Source organism: Callospermophilus lateralis, chromosome 6, assembly GCF_048772815.1.
Source record: "Callospermophilus lateralis isolate mCalLat2 chromosome 6, mCalLat2.hap1, whole genome shotgun sequence".
Lineage (NCBI taxonomy): Eukaryota > Metazoa > Chordata > Mammalia > Rodentia > Sciuridae > Callospermophilus > Callospermophilus lateralis.
In genome coordinates, this window is record NC_135310.1 from 71,370,589 (window position 1) to 71,387,582 (window position 16,994).

Here is a 16,994-nt window from a genome sequence, read left to right on the forward strand (position 1 = left end):
GAATGGTGTGGTCTTCAGTGAGCCCCAGATAGCCAAAGGTGATAACGTGTTAAATTTTGTATTATATGTCACAACTCTTCAACTTGCAATGAGTATGTATGAACAATCCTAGCTAAAGTTGTATGGCAAATGTGTAAATTTATTGCCAACTCTGCAGTTTAATATAGCATTAGAGTTTTTTTTCTCTATATATGTTATTTAAATATGTGACTGTGGTCAACAATTATCACAAATGTAAATTAAATGTCATAATTAGAAATTTTTCTAGTATTATGTTCACATTTTTGTTTCTTAAGATATTCAGGAAGCGTATACTTTTAATGAAAATAACAACAATTTTAAAAATACTTGTTTTGTTTATTCATATTTAATCCCTTTTTAATAGAACTCACTGAAGAGGATTAAACACATGAGATATGAAATGAATATTAAACACTTAGGAATAAAATAAGTAACTTTGTCACTGGAGAGCACAAAGAATATAGAGTTAATATATTAAAATAGTAAAAAAATGTAGGATCATTTCATATACTCTTTCCAATTCAAATTCAGATAGAAACAATAAGTTTAAATGTGATTTTTAGGAAAACTAGTCAATAAAGAAAACAAATTAGGTAAACAACATTCTGAATATCTAGGAAAAATTTTGACTTTCTTGATTAATTTGACTCAATTAACTGAGAAGTTTACATGTCAAATTCCATCTGTGATTGAATTTCTCACCAGTTGAATGACTAGATTATCAAAACTTGACAAAAAGTGTAGACATAGTCTCCTTGTAAGATAATTATTTGATAAGATTCAGAATATCAGTTAACTAGAGTTTTTACCTTAGATAGACCTTGTGATAAATTATGCATCTCTTAATTATTAGCTCTTTTAATCTTTGTACTAAACACTTGTGATAGTTCCTATTAATATCCTACCATTAGCAGGGTATGGTGGCACACTCCTGTAATCCCATAAGTTTAGAAGGCTGAGGCAGGAGGATCAAGAGTTCAAGGCCAGCCTCAGTACCACTGAGGCACTAAGCAACTCAGTGAAACCCTGTCTCTCAATAAAATACAAAATGGGACTGGGGATGTAGCTCAGTGGTTGAGTACCCTTGGGTTCAATCCCTGGTACCCATCCCTAAAAAATTCCCCTATTAAATTTGAGAAAACTGAAGCCAAGAGTGATTTGGATTCAAGATCATGTAGGCTTTCATGGTTCTAGAGACTCTGTTCAATCAACATGGCATATTAAAGTTTCACCATGTTGTTAAATAAACTGTTGATATAAATTGAAATTGGACTGTTGTCTCTTTTAGAAGTTGCATACAGTGTGTACTGAATGAACTTTGCTTGTCAGGTCCCATATTTTATCTGTAGGTCTGTCTGTTGTCTACTATCTGTGTGATTTTACAACGAAATTAAACTTCTTGAGCTTCATTAATAAATGATTTGACAAATTCATTAGATTGAGTAGAGAGATGTGATGGGAAGGGTGGGGAGGGGAAGTGGGGATAGGAAGGGCAGCAGAATAAAATAGACATTATTATTGCTGTATGTATATAGGTGACTGTATGACCAATGTGATTCTGCAACCTGTACAATCAGAAAAATGAGAAATTATACCCCATTTGATTCAAATGTATGAATTGTCAAGATCATTGTACTGTCGTGTGTAACTAATAAAAAGATTAAAAAATAAATGATATGATATAAAAATCACACTGATGCAAACTTGACACATGGAAGAAGCCACATAAATATTTGTTATATAAGTTATTAAATGTATTACCTAGGGAAACAAGAATGAAATCAATTATATTTGTATCTAAGATATCTATAAAATAGTCACTTTTATAGGCAATAATATTAACAACTATAATAAGGTTAAAACTAATAGTACTTAGATTCTTTTATTTATCACAACTCCTTTTTTTAGGTAGGTATCACTACTAACTAAAGCTTACCAAATAGCCATGTTTTTTCCAATCTTGAGGTAAGAGACAAGTGTTGTACAAACATATCCAGACTGATGGATCCTACCAGTCCCCACCTCACCAGCCAAACAATAGAACAGCAAGATACTCAAGGCTGAGAGATATGACTGCCATTTTTCACACTCTTCCTTCTATTCAAGAATGTTAAGGGTCCTCTACAAGCAGTTTCTTTAATAAGGGCTTTTTTCCTTTGTAGCTCAACACAAAACCTCTTTTCTATTCCCAATCTTCACTAAAATTGCTGTTGCCAAGGAAAACCTTGTTGATTCAAACTCACTGGATGTTTTCACTCTTTATATCCCTTGTATTCTCTTGACACTTGACTGGTCATTCTTACTTTCTGAACTCTGTCAGATTCTTTCTGAATACCATAGTCTGCTGTTCGTTCTCTAGCATCCTTGTCTGGTGGCGTTTTTGATAGACTGTTCTAGTTTATCCTTAAAAAGCCAGAGTTCCATCTTCAAATGTCTTCTATAATGATTCTGAGCTCCAGTTCATGTGCTTTACCATTTGTATTATGAATTCTTTGAAATCACATCCTCTGACCCAGGTGAGTCTTCTCATATCCAGAGACATCATATTTGACCTCTACTCATTATTTATATTTCATTATTCTACAGACATTTCCAATTCAATAAGTTTAAATGTGAAAGAAGTGTTATCACTCCTAATCTTCCTTTAGTGTCAATATTGCTGCTTTTTTTTTTTTTTTTTTTTGATATTCTGATCTCAGTGAACACCTGGTTATCTACTCTGCTGATGAGACAGGAAACATAGCAATCAACCTTGAATCTCTCCTTCAGAATCTATATCCAAATGAACAAACATATGTAATTTAGCCTATATTTTTTACTAACTCTTAACTCCAGCTAAATACTTTCCATTTTCTGCTATAACCTTAGTTCAAAACCCATCTTTTTGGCCTGTGAAATTTTTCAATGTTCCTTGATCTTGCTTTCTGTAATTTGTAGCCATAGTAATATAAAATGTGAATTTAGTATAATCACTATTTTGCTTGAATTAAATGGCTTGCATCTTTAAAAAAAACCAAAAAACTTTTATTCTATTTATTCATTTGTATATGGTGCTGAGGATCAAATCCAGGGCCTCACATGTGCTAGGCAAGCACTCTTCTGCTGAGCTATAGCCCCAGCCCCATGGCTTGCATCTTACTTAAGATGAATTCTTAATCCCTTACTTTCTTTAAACTTCTCTTCCTTTCTTCCATCTTTTTTACGTTTATGATACCATTTTTATTTATCTTCCTCCATAGAATTTTTGCAAATGGTTAACATATTTCCTCCTCTTCTGTCATCTAGAGCAACTTGTATTGCCACAATTTCTTCATGCTCACTTAGCATGGGTCCTGTCTCAGGGTGAATGCTGCTTTTGACCCTGCCCCTTAACTAACTAGCCTTCTTCCTGCCCCAAGCCTTTCTGAACTTCAGAGCTCAGCTTGATAAGTTTGTTACTTGTTCCGAGAGCTTTTCTGACTGTCCTCCATAGCCAAGACAAGTGCTGCTCTGTTGTACTCAGAGCCTCTCCTTCTAGTAGCAATCTTCAAACAGTGTTGCAGTTGCTTTACCACCTCAAAGCCCAAGAGCAGAATATGCCTGTCATGGTTGTGCTTCTTAATATCCCTCACACTGATCAAAGTCCCTGAACAGAGCTGAGTTCAATGAATATTGGTGCAATAAATGAGAGAATGAACGTGTTAAGAGAAATTACCAAGTGACTTCAGAATACCTGCTATCTGTTCAAAGATACAGAATTGACACCAATTCAGATATAGGCCACACTGAATAAAAACGTTAAACATGATTTTCTTGTAAGACATAGATATTATCACACAGAGTAAAAGAGAAAAGAGTGGATTACATGAAATAACAACATCTCCAGGAAAGACACAGGGAAGAAGGGGAGGCAGTGTCCCCACTATAGCAGTCAAGGTGCTCATAATTACAAAGACATCACAAGACATAGACATGTATTTATTCCTGATTAATTCTTATCAAAAATAATCCCATTCATTATGCTTTGCAAGATGTGCCTTCAGCTCTGTGAGGAATTCTCAATAAACGGTAAGCCTTGAATCATTTGAAGATCTCTCACCATACATTCCTGCTGCAAAAGCTGTTAGCATACAATACTTCTTAAAGATGACATGCTGCATATTGTACCTGAACCCAACGGGAAGAATAATGTGGGTATTTAATACAAACAGAGCATGTTACTTTTATGTAATGCTTGTGTTACATTTGTTTCATGTCCAGTTTCCAGTCTTTAAAAATCCACAAAGCTTACAAAACCTACTCAAAGACACTTCATTTTAAAGTTAGTCAACCAATCCTTATACACATCTGTTTTTACCAAAAAGTGATCTCTTTTTTCCTTCATCAATTTGTAATCCTGGAAACACTTCTTCACTTGATGTGAAACGTATTCAACCAAAAGTTGTTAAAACAGTCTATCCTCAATGTCTCCATTCTATTTGATTATTTTAGGGAAAAGAAAGTCTATATAATCCCCCCCCCTTCTTAATTTCCTTGGCTGACCTCCAAAGTGTAGCTGTCAGCTAGTGTTAGCTAAATAAGTATGAGCCATGGCTCAAGGCCCACTTACTGTCAGTCATTTGGATGAGAAAGTGCCCCATGTATGAGCACTGCTGAATGTCAGGAATAAAGACCATCAACATAACTCTCTTCAGTCTGATGCGTAAAGACTGAGTAAGGACATGAGAAACTGTTATAAAAACACACACTGAAAAGTTCATGAACATACTCTCAGGTTCAGAAGAAGTATCTTATTCAAATACAATTAAATTTCACCTTATAAGGAAGTCTTTTGTAATTAGTCTTATCTATCATCTTTTCTATTTGCCATCTCAACATGTATTTACACATATTTAATATTTTAATCATTTTAAAGTATTTTCTCTGGAAATGTAATCTTTGTGTGCATAAGTTTATGTGTACATATACATTTATATGTTCTATCTACTCATTTAGATTGTAGGTTGATTAGTAACAAGATTGCTCTCTTAAATTTGTTACCTATCCTATCTCAGCTCTTTCTAGAGTACCTAATCTACATTCGTTTTCTGAGAGTATTCACTGAATAAAACTGTAAAAAAAGTTGTTTGTGGTTTAAAGATAAACTCAGTCCCATAAATTATTGTACCATTGTTTTCTTCCACTTTCCCAAGCAAAAGGAGCCTAAGGAAGTCAATGTCACAATTTTTCATAATCCATAGATTATCCCTCTGTATATGTCATCTTTATTGATAGTTACATATTAGAAATGTCAAGCAAAATAAGACATTAACTAATAATAACAATATTTGGTTTAGTAATTTTTTCATTTAATAGTAAAATATTTATTTAAAAATAGAATCATCAATTATAAAATTTTGATTAAATGTTAATTATACTAGAAATTATGCCTTTCTAGATTTTCCCTTCACCATCAGAAATAAAATATAGGACTCTGGTACAAAACAGTAACTTACCATTAAAAAATAAACCTTTGAAGTCACAAGAAACTAAGATTATTTTTCCTTTTCTCAAATTTATTTTAAAAGTTTTAAAATTACAACAGCATCCCCCCCGCCTAGCACAAATAATGTTGTTGTTTTTTTTTTTTTTTTTTTTTATAAAAAAAAAGGTTTGGAGGGGTCATGCAAGTATGCAATTTTCCTATTTTATTAAAAATAAGAGAAAGACATCTGTACAGGTTTCTTTCTCCCAGGTCCCAGTGTGAAATATTAAGTACTACCCCTAAATAGGCATTTACACATATATATTCATGTGCATATATATACAGACCTATTTTTCTACTACTACGCAAATTTAAAATCAGCTGCAGTTTCTTACTATCCACTTCCTGCCCCCCTCATCTGCACTGACCATCTACACACCCTAGTTCCTACTTGCTATCTACAACTACTTACAAAAGACTCATAAGAAAAAGAGGTCAGGAGGTATTAAGTGGCTAGCGGTGAGTGTGCAGCCCCACTAAGCCAAGCAAATGAACAACAACAAAAAGTCCTCTTAGGATGCAATCTATAAATGACATGGAAAAACTTAAGTCTGAACAGGGCACACTAAGGCAAAACTAAGAAATTTATTTTAAAATGATTTTATTTACTTGTAGGAACAAAGAGTTCTAATTTTCAATACTCTGGAACGTGAAACAAAATTATATCTGCCTATTCTGATTAAAAGTTAAATATTTTTAATTGGTTAAATATATTTAATTGATAAAATATTTCATCATTTATTCAATGTTTATAACACAAAGACAAAGATGTGTCTTAAAGCTAATGATTTCTGATTGCAAGAAATTATTTGATACATTGTAACGGTTCAAACCAGAATGGCTATGGCAATGCCTAAGACTTCCTAATATCTGTTCTAGAATTTTTTAATATTTCACTTATTTTTGTTGTTAAGAGTTGCATTAAAATAGAGCATAATTGGCTTTCTAGATGTCTACCAAATACAAAATATCACCTATAGTAGTATGTGAGACACATATGGCCTCATTATAATATGTGGTTAAATCCTTTTTTCCTCTACTCTCTTTGGATGCAACATGGTCATGCCAGGTACTTTTTGACAAAGTGCCTCCATTCCTGAGTATCTAAGAACACTTTACTCCTAGCCTCCAGTGTCAGTGGAAGGCATATATAATGCTGCTGACACTGCTGGCCTCATGATGAGTCAGCCAGTTGTACGTTGGACAGCCACACAGCTACTAGATTACTCCAGTTAGTAATGGCAGAGAGAAAGTGAAAATTAATGGTTAATGTATTTGTTATACAATGAAAAAAAAAAGATTGAGAAGTTGTGTTTTAATACTTACAGAGAATACTTTCTTGACATATTCTCTTTGTGAAAATTCACAATCATTCACTTTTTTACTATTGATTATAATTTTATCATTTCATAGCCATTTTTTCTCCTGGTACTGGGGATTGAACCCAGAGGCACTTTGCCACTGAGCCATATACTCATTCCTTTTTATCTTTTTATTTTGAGATGGTGTCTCACTTAAATTGCAGAGGCTGTCTTCAAAATTGTGATCCTCCTGTCTCAGCCTCTCAAGTGTCTGGGAATGCAGGTATGTGCCACATACCTGGCACCACCTTGTATTTTGAATTTGTATTTCCAAAGAAACTTGGTGATGCACACAATTTTTGCTTCATTAAATTTGTAAACTTTTTGTTATTGAGTCTTCAAATCTTCTTCTATCAGTCTTCTTGTTTTAGGGGATCCCAATTACACATACATTAGACCATTAGACTGCTTGATTTGACTCATAGGATACTGATATTTGTCCTTTCTCCCTCTCCCCCCACACACACCCAATCCCCTCTTTTCTTAGAGTGAATTATGTTTTGGATAGTTTTTAATGGTGTTGTCTTCAAGTTCAATATCTTCTTTGACAAAAATCTCTTTAATTGCCAAAAGTTTTATTCTTTGTATTTCATTTAACATTTTATAGTTTAATGTTAGGGCTTTGATTTGGGTCATTTTTATGTTCTTAATTAAGATGCTTTATCTTTCCATTTGTTCTGAAGTTAGGGAATGCAGTTAAAATAACTTTTATTATTTGTTCTTTTCTGTTCATTCTGTTTCAATCATGAGTAGATTTGAATTCAGGCATCTTTCTAAGTGTAGATCACATTTCCCCTCTTTTTTGTTTTTGGGTGAGGACATGTTTATTGAAAGCCAGACACTTAAAAATTCACTTTTTTGATTTTCTATATTTCTGTATTACTATAAATATTATTAAGCTTTGTTATGGACACAGCTAATTTTCTTGGATGCAGTTTTACCTCTTTGGAGTTCTGTTCTCATGATTTGTTAGGTGGGACCAGAGTAATATTTAATTTAGGCTCTTTACTCCTCCCAGGAATATGACTCTGCTTGAATCCTCAGAAGACCTTGGAGACAAGGAGTAAAGTGTCCCTAGACATTCATGAATGGAAGCACTTTATGTTGTCAATATATAACAATAAACTATTTATATAAGTCTCCACTAACCAGACTAAAAAATGTTGTTTTTAGCTCCATTGCTCTGAGCCCAAGATGAAGCAATGCACCTCATAGTGGAAGGACCCAGTCAAGGAAAGCCACTCAGCTCATGGTGGGATTGTAAGCAAAGAGAGAGGGAGGAGGAAAGCAGATGCCCCCTTTCACAGCATGCCCCCAGTGATCCACCTCCTCCAGTCATGCTCCATACCTGCCTACACTTACTACCAGTGAGTCCATTAAACAACTAAAAACTAAAAACTATTGTTTTTATTGTGATTAGTGGAGACTCGCTATTTTTGGCCTTGTAAGAGCATGAATGGACACTGCTCCCTCTAATATTCTCAGGTATTCTTTCTCTGATTTGAGATGATTTTCCCACATGCACATGCACCTGACCACTAAGGGGGAATTCCAACAAATCTCTGGACATTCCTCATTTTGTAATTCTGTCCTCACTGGCACTCTGCTCTGGTTACCTCAAACCATCTGACTATTTTGTTCAAATCTAAGAGCTTTCTGGGCTTCAGCAGTCTTTTTTAAACTCCTGCCCCTCATTCTCTAGTCCAAAGGCCTTCTCAAGGATATAAGTAGGAGGAGTCATATGGCCTGACTAATCTCATTTCTTTTGGATCACTCTCCTTTCATTCCTGATGTCCAATATCTTTAAAAATAATGATTTGTTTATTATGTCTGATTTATCAGTTATTTCAAGTGGGATGTTAAATCACATATTATAATGCCATCTTGGCAAGAAGTAGAAGTTCCTTTCAAAATACTAGTTGATAGATGATATCTCCTATGTAACATATCACTGGTGACATGAAAACCAGTTGATGTAATTCTGTCTCTACATCAAAAGTCAGAAGCTATTTTTAGAGGATTGTTCTCCAATAAGTTGATTTAACACCAGGAATTGCATAGAAGCAAGCCTATATGAAGCATTACTGGTCATGTACCTCAAACAACCATACTCATTCTTTCAGTTTCACTTACATTTTATTTTCAAGTATCGTTGTTTATCCATGAAGAATGACAAGATAGTTTTTATTGTGGCAACTTTATTAATTATCAATTATCAATTTCTCAAATAGTTAAATTATATTAAAATAATAATGTCATTGTATGATTCAAATAAAAAACAGGTTAACTTCAACAAATAACTAAATTTTCTACTTTCCATTAATGTAAATAATGTTTCTGGACATTTATTATGTTATAAGTAAACTTTTGATTCTATTGATAGGTTAGTGCAAAATCAGATAAAGTGTTCAATGTTGGACATAAAATATATTTTGCTGTCATTTTAAAACACAAATTTTGGTGGAGCACAAAATTATGGGTACATCAACATCAAGCAGAAATACACTTGGGAATATTTTTCCTGCCTATGTAGGAAGCTCCAAAAACTTACCATCAGAACTTAAATTTATTATTAAAAGTAAATATTTTCTGCATGCACAGTTGTAATTAAGTTATAAGATTTTTGTCACAAAGCTGGTTTTTAAAAAATGCATGAGTGTGGAAATAGATATTTTCTTTTTCTTTGTAACTTTAAATATTTTAAAATGTTTTTGCTTTAAAGAACAACTTTGTTAAATTCAAGTTAAGCATACCAAATTGTATGTTGCCATTATTTTGTAAAAGAGTTGTTACTTTTTTGTTGAATTTTCTTTAAAATCATTATGTTGTATGTTGTATGTTGCCATTATTTTGTAAAAGAGTTGTTACTTTTTTGTTGAATTTTCTTTAAAATCATTAGTCAAAGTATATAGCATTAAATATGTCAGGTTTTTATGTTTGAATTTATTGAAATTATTGATCATAATTTTGAAAATAAACACTATTAAAACATATGTCTAAAAGAGCAATAAAGAACAATGAGATATCAGTACATACTGTTTTACTCAGCTTTGTATCTCTGTGACCCAAATATCTGACATGAACAACTTGGAAAAGGAAAAGTTTTTTGGGGATTCAGTTTCAGAGGTCTCAGCAACAAATGACTGACTCCATTGCTCCGAGTCCAGGATGAGGCAATGCATACTGGAAGGACCCAATGAAAGAAAGCCACTCAGCTCATGGTGAGATCGGAAGCAAAGAGAGAGGGAGGAGGAAGACAGATGCACCCTTCCACAGCATGCCCCTAGTGAACTTCTTCCTCTAGTCATGCTCCATACCTGCCTACAGTTACCACACGATGAGTCCACTTAAACAAGGATGAACTGATTAGCTTATAACTTTCACAATCCAATCATTTCACTTCTGAATGTTGCTACATTTACAGGAGCTTTGGGTGAACATCTCCTATCCAGACTATAACAGACACCTACTAGAATGGCCTAAATGTCAAAACCTAACAATATTGTATCAAATGCTGGTGAGGAAAATATATAATACAAGAAACTAATTCATTGCTGATGGGAATGTAAAATAGTGCAGCCATTTTAAGAGGATAGTTTGACAGTTTTTTTGCAAAACTCAACATACTCTTAACATGTTATCTAGCAATCACGCATCTTAGTCTGTACCCAAATCACTTAAAAAGTTATGTCTATCCAAAAATCTGAACGTGGATATTTATAGCAGCTTTGTTCATGATTGCCAAGATTTAGAAGCCAACAAGATGTTTTCCAGTTGGTGAACAGACTGAGAAACTATGGGAAATTCAGACAACAGACAGCTATTCAGTGATAAAAAGAAACAAGCCATCAATCTGTGAAAATACATAGAGGAAACTTGAATGTATAGTACTAAGAGAAAACTGATCCCCAAGGTGTGACATTCTTGATGTTAAAACTATAGCGACAGTAGAAAGGATCATTGGTTTCAAGAGGTTAGTGGAGAGAGTTGGACAAATTGGCAGAATGCAGAGAATTTTAGGGTTAGTGAAATTAATCTGTATGATGCAGGTCATTATGTACTTGTCAAAAACTCATAGAATGTACAAGACCAAGTGTGAACCCTACAAAAATGCTGGACTTTAAATAATATTGATGAGCCGATATAGGTTCATAATAAATACCATTTTGTGGTGGGAGGTTATAGCACACGCTGGAGGCTGTGGTAGTGAAAGGAACTGTATGGAAACTTGTAGTTTCTGTTCAATTTTGCTGTGAATCTAAAATTTCCCTTTATAAAGCCTATTTAAAACAGAAAAAAAAACAATCAAAACAAACAAACAAACCATATGGAACATGGAAGAATCAAGTGATCAGAATTCAAAATGAGAATTTTGAATTTTAAAATTTCATAATTGCACTCTAGAAAATGCAAATTTTAAAGAAAACTTTGTGTTGATGTTTAATTGGTTCCCATGTTTAATTTCATAAATTTATACTGAACATTGGAGTAGAATGAAATTGACAAGGTTTACAATTTTGTAGCAGCTGACTTTGGCAAAGTATTTAAATGAATCACAAAATAGACACATTTGAGGAGTTACACCATATAAAAATATTTGTCAAAAAAAGAACCCTGAATAAAATAAAAAGGCACATGCAAAAATATTTAGACATAAGCATACACGTCTCTATACAAAATAAAAAGTTATATTCTCCATTTAGCAATATTTTCTGAGTTTATGAAGCCCTCCACACCTATTTAAGAGCATTTTTATTTAAAGATATTATGATACACAAAGAAAAGTTGAATGAAGTCATCAATAACTTTATAAATTAATAATAAAAAGTACATTTTGAAAAGTTTCAAGGTGGTTTTGTATTTAAAAGACCCTACTGGAAAAATGTCTTTTTTTTTCTTAAATATATCAATGACATAATATTAGAAACAGAAAACTAGTTACATTCTATGAAATCTTCTAAAAGTATTTTGCTCATTTTAATTATCAAAATGCAAATCATCAGCATAAGACATTTAAAAATTGCTTTATGGACATTTTTTTCAGAGAGAATTTTGTTTTTGAAAATTATACTTGGTACAGAATTATTTTATACCAACAGTAAATAAACACATATTTTAAACTTTATATAACTAAATATTTTCATAATTCTCTGTGGCTTATAATTGTCAGACAATATGTCTTATGGATGCCCTCCCTCTCAGACCTGCCTAAGAAGCTTTTGTTGATTCCTTCTCCTGAAGTTCATATTCTTATTCCTGCTGTTGCTTCCTTCTGTGTTACTGACAATCCTAGGAAAGAAATAGCACAGGGATGAATAGCCCAGAGAGCTGCAGCTCTTGTCCTGAACAATGATATCACAGTGGTCTCTCTGGGAAATGCAGATTTTCCTAGTGGCTTTAGATAATCCTCCAACAACTCCCATCCACTGCAATAATAATAATATTTTTTTAGGAAAATATTTAATGCCTCATGATCAGGGAATTAAGCAATGGGGCCAAGACTAAATTCTGCAGATAAATACTACACAAATGCTTAGTAGACACTGAGAATTTTGACCTTCAAAATGTCTCTTCACCTAATATTGAAACAATAATAAGATTAGTTTCCCCCTTCATTCTTTGAATTCACCGTCTTTCAGTATCCAGGCATCCGCATTAGCTTTTTATGCAGTGCATCATACTACAATAAAGGAAATGAAGAAGTGAACTGCCTCGGTGAAAACATTTTTAAAGTTTGCCCTGCCCACCCATATAGTCTTATAGAAATTGTTTCCCACCCCTCCTTACAGGATATTTTTTGGACGATCATAAGCTAAAGCCAGAGGAAGAGAACATAAGCACAATAACAAACAGTCGTGGGTAAGAAAGAAGCAAATTTTTTTCTTCACTGAGAAATATGGCAAATATTTGTATTGTAAAAACATTTTATACAAATATGGTGCATAAAAGGGTCTTGAAACTTACATATTTTGCTCTTCATAATCCTAGCATAACAGTGTTTTAGAAATAGTGTTTTAGAGTATAATCTATAAGCATTAATTACAACAGAGAAAAAAAGTGCTATTAATTTAAATATCAAAGATTTAGGAATGAATAATATTTAAATGCATTTTTTGAAGTTTTTTTTTCATTTTAAAGCTTTTGGGGGGTAGATATGGGTATTATAATTTGGTGCTTAAACACTGTTATACATTCCCATTCCTGTTTAATTTTCATATTGAGACAGTGTCTCACTAAATTGCTGAGGGTCTGGCTAAGATGCTGGAACTGTCCTTCAACTTGAACTCTTTGTACATACCAAGTCACTGAGATTACAGATGTGCACTGCTATGCCCAGCTAAAAGTTGTTTTATAAAAGTACTTAGTAGAATGAAAATTCTAACACTACATTCAGTAAAATGTAAGTAAAATACAGGAAAGTTGGGTGGGAGAAACTGGTATGTATTTTTTTATAATTTTAGTATGGATGAAATATTTTATACATTGTAATTTAAAAAATGATAAAATTTTTCTAAAATAAGAGAACCATAAAATCTGTATTTTGCAGAAAGACATTAACTTTTTGATAAAAGTCAAATATGGTATAATATGTAATCTCTGTGATTCTGGATTTTGCATATGAAGTATTCCCAAAGTTCTTTGTTCTAAGGAAATTATTTGGTACAAATTTCTCAAATCCAAGCTTAATTCCAGATCATGTGATGGTGACACAGATGAAATACATATTCATCTCCTTTTCCCCTGAGTTCTCACATTATGCCTTGTTTATTTCATTTGTTCTGGCACCAAACTGTATAAGTGGGTTTCCCTGCAACTTCATTTAGCCAAACTTGGACAGCATTCTCTCCCCAGTACAGTTGCAAAGCAATAAAAAGCCAACTAGAGCAAGGTTTGAACAGGGATCTCAGACTCGAAATGTTTCTATTTTTCTAGCCCCAAGCTTTGTCTCACTTCATAGGTCAGAGAGTAAATCCTTTCTACTAAGGGTATGTTTTATTTGTTTATTTATTTTTGTCAGTTATTGTTTTATACCTGTCACTGAGTCTACAACATACTGAGTTGGCTATCCTAAAATTACTTGCATTTTTCTTGTACAAATGATTGTCATAAAGAATTACTATTGTAAATGGTAGTGGTTTTACTTACCCACATAGAAATGTGGACTGAAACTATTAAATATAAATTACAGAAGTAAACAATTCATAAGTTTAAATTTTTGTTGTTGTTGTTGGTAGTCTGATGAAATCTGCCATCCTGTCTGGATCATGAATCATCTCTTTGTCCAGCCTGTCTGGACTGTATATGCTCCCTACCCATTAGTTACAGAGCAGCCGTGTGGGTTATCAGATCCACTGTCATTAAATCATAGTGCTTGTCTTCAAGTCACCCTTTTTTACTTAATAATGACCCCAAAGCAAATAGTAGTGATGCTGGAAATTTGGATATGCCACAGGCAAGCTGTAATTGATTCCTTAAAATGCAAAGGTGAAAGAACAATAAAGGTTCTGTGTGTGTATGTGTGTGTATGTGTGTGTTTGTGTGTGTGTATGTGTGTGTTTGTGTGTGTGTGTGTGTGTGAGAGAGAGAGAGAGAGAGAGAGAGAGAGAGAGAGAGAGAGAGCACTTTCCTAAACTTTATTACAGTATATTGTTATAATTACACTGTTTTATTATTACTATTGCTAATCTTGTTCTGGGCTTAATTTAGAAATTACATGTTTTATCATAGCTGTGTGTGCACAAGAAAGAATATAGTATATATAGAGTTCCATACTCTCCGTGGTTTCAGGCATCCATTTGAAGGTCTTGAAAAGTATTCCCTAATTATGAAGATGGCCTACTGTATTTGACTTTCACAGTAAACTTGTGCAGTGCTTTCCTTGATAGAATGAACATTCTCCCTTGTGAGGTGCATGTCCAAGTCAAGTCACCTTATTCAACGCCTTGCTCTAGAACATAATATGTGAGGCCAGGGAGTAAGTATTTCTATACTTAGATAAAAGATGAGCCTCTAATATTTGCATGTTGTATGGATTCAAAGTTACTCTAGACTGTAGTAGACTGTAGTGTGCAATCAATTTCCACCAATATTTTCTATTAATTCATTTATACATCATTCAAACTGGTAGTCCACTTCCTGTATGCTGGCTGAAGATACAGGAAGAAGTATCCTCACACATTTTCTATTGGCATTCCCTATTAGAGATAAAAAGTTATTTTGAAAGACTAAACTCATTATGCATATCTACCTACTTATCTATCTATTGATTGATTTTATTTATCCTCCTCCACAGACTATTTGAAAGTAAGTTGAAGGAACTACACTTTACCTTAAAAAAGGTTAATGTATATTCCCTAACAATAAGAATTATCTCTTAGGTGTCTTACATAGCAACAATAACAATATAAAAATCAGAAAATTAACCAACATAAAATTTTCATCCACATCTTAATGTAAAATATTGAAATCTTACCAGCAGTCCTAATAAGATCATTTAGAGTATTATTTTTTTGGTTCAGGTTCCAGTCCAGGATTATTCATTCCCTTTTGTGTCATTTATCTTTAGTTATATTTAATATGCAATAGTCCCTCTGTCAAGACCTGGAGGTCTTGACATTTTCTTGTAAAGAAAATAAAAGTTATTTCCAAAGGAGTATTTGTTTAAGAATTAGATATCCTCTTTAATAAAATGTTTAGTTATTTGCATGAATTTTGTGAAGCTATCTCAGTTATGATAATTGCAAAAAGTTAGAGATCATGGGCTTTAGTTTATAATTTCTGTGGCTTTCTACATTCCTTTGGATTGAGTCCAGTATTATTTCCCATACCAATACATGATATTTCATTCAAGATATTGACAGCTGTAAAAGAGATGGTAGAAGGACAATGAGAAGTAAAGGAGAAAAGAAGAAACAGTACAGGTTTCTTAAGAATACCACAGAAGGAGTTTTCATACTTTCCTGAGAATTATCCTGAAGGCTTTTACACTATTGAAGATATATTTAGCAAACATATTGAAAGTGCTTCCTTTTCACTCCAAATAAATAAGTCAGCAAATTATTCTTCCAGTTCTTCCCAAAATGTTGCAGGAAAGAATATTTCTCTTGGATATCCAATTTAATTATTTCAGGAGTGTTTCTTGTTGCAATATTTCATGGCCAATACAACTTCCCTAGAGATTTATGAACCTGCTCTGGAAAAAAAAAATGGTGGGGAGCCTTGGTTACTTTTCATAAGTTATGTGTAAAATTAATGTAACTATAGCTGTGCTTTGGAAAATGTAGAGTCCCCATGCAATAGTACTAAGCAAAATTGATGTAGAAAACATTAGAACTTGTAAAGACTCTAGTGCTTTGTTATAAAATCTTGTTTTTTTGTATATTACTAAAATGTGTAATAGGAAAACAATGTTTGCCTTAATGTAGCCACTTGGAATTATTAAAAAACACCTTAAAATCCAAAATGGTTAAATCCCTTTCAATGCCATAGTTCTTTGTTTCCACAGAAGATAATTAAAGCATTCTCTTGCTTGTTGGGACAACATGAAGGATGGAATATATTTAATAATTTTAAAATGAGTTATGAAATTATTTTAATTTTTTCTATCTCTTTTGCCCTCTCTGATTACAATATGAATCTTTTAGTCAGGGTCAAGACCAGAGCAGTGGTTCAATTCCTTATTTAAAAGATTAAACTTGTTCCAATAATCATTGAGAGAAATTAATTTTACTGAGGGAATGGTTTTGAAAAATATTTTCTACCTTGTGCATATATTTCTTAACTGTCTTAAAAGTTACTTAGACAGTGAATAGTCTTTTTGTTAATGTATGCTATTTTTCAGCTGAACATCTCTTGAGAGTTATACTTAACATGCTGTAATTATTTTTGTCATTTTCATATAAATCAGGAAAATACATATTTAGTGTTACTGACATAGTGCTGTGGGCAATTAAAAAAGACAAACATTGTTGATAGCTTTATTTTGAAAATAACTACTACTCTTTATTCTAACCTAGTTTACAATTTTTCTGTTTCCCAATATCCCTGGAGTACAACTGTAAAACTATATGCTCGAACCTTCTTAAGAATAGCTTTGCAGATCCCACTGG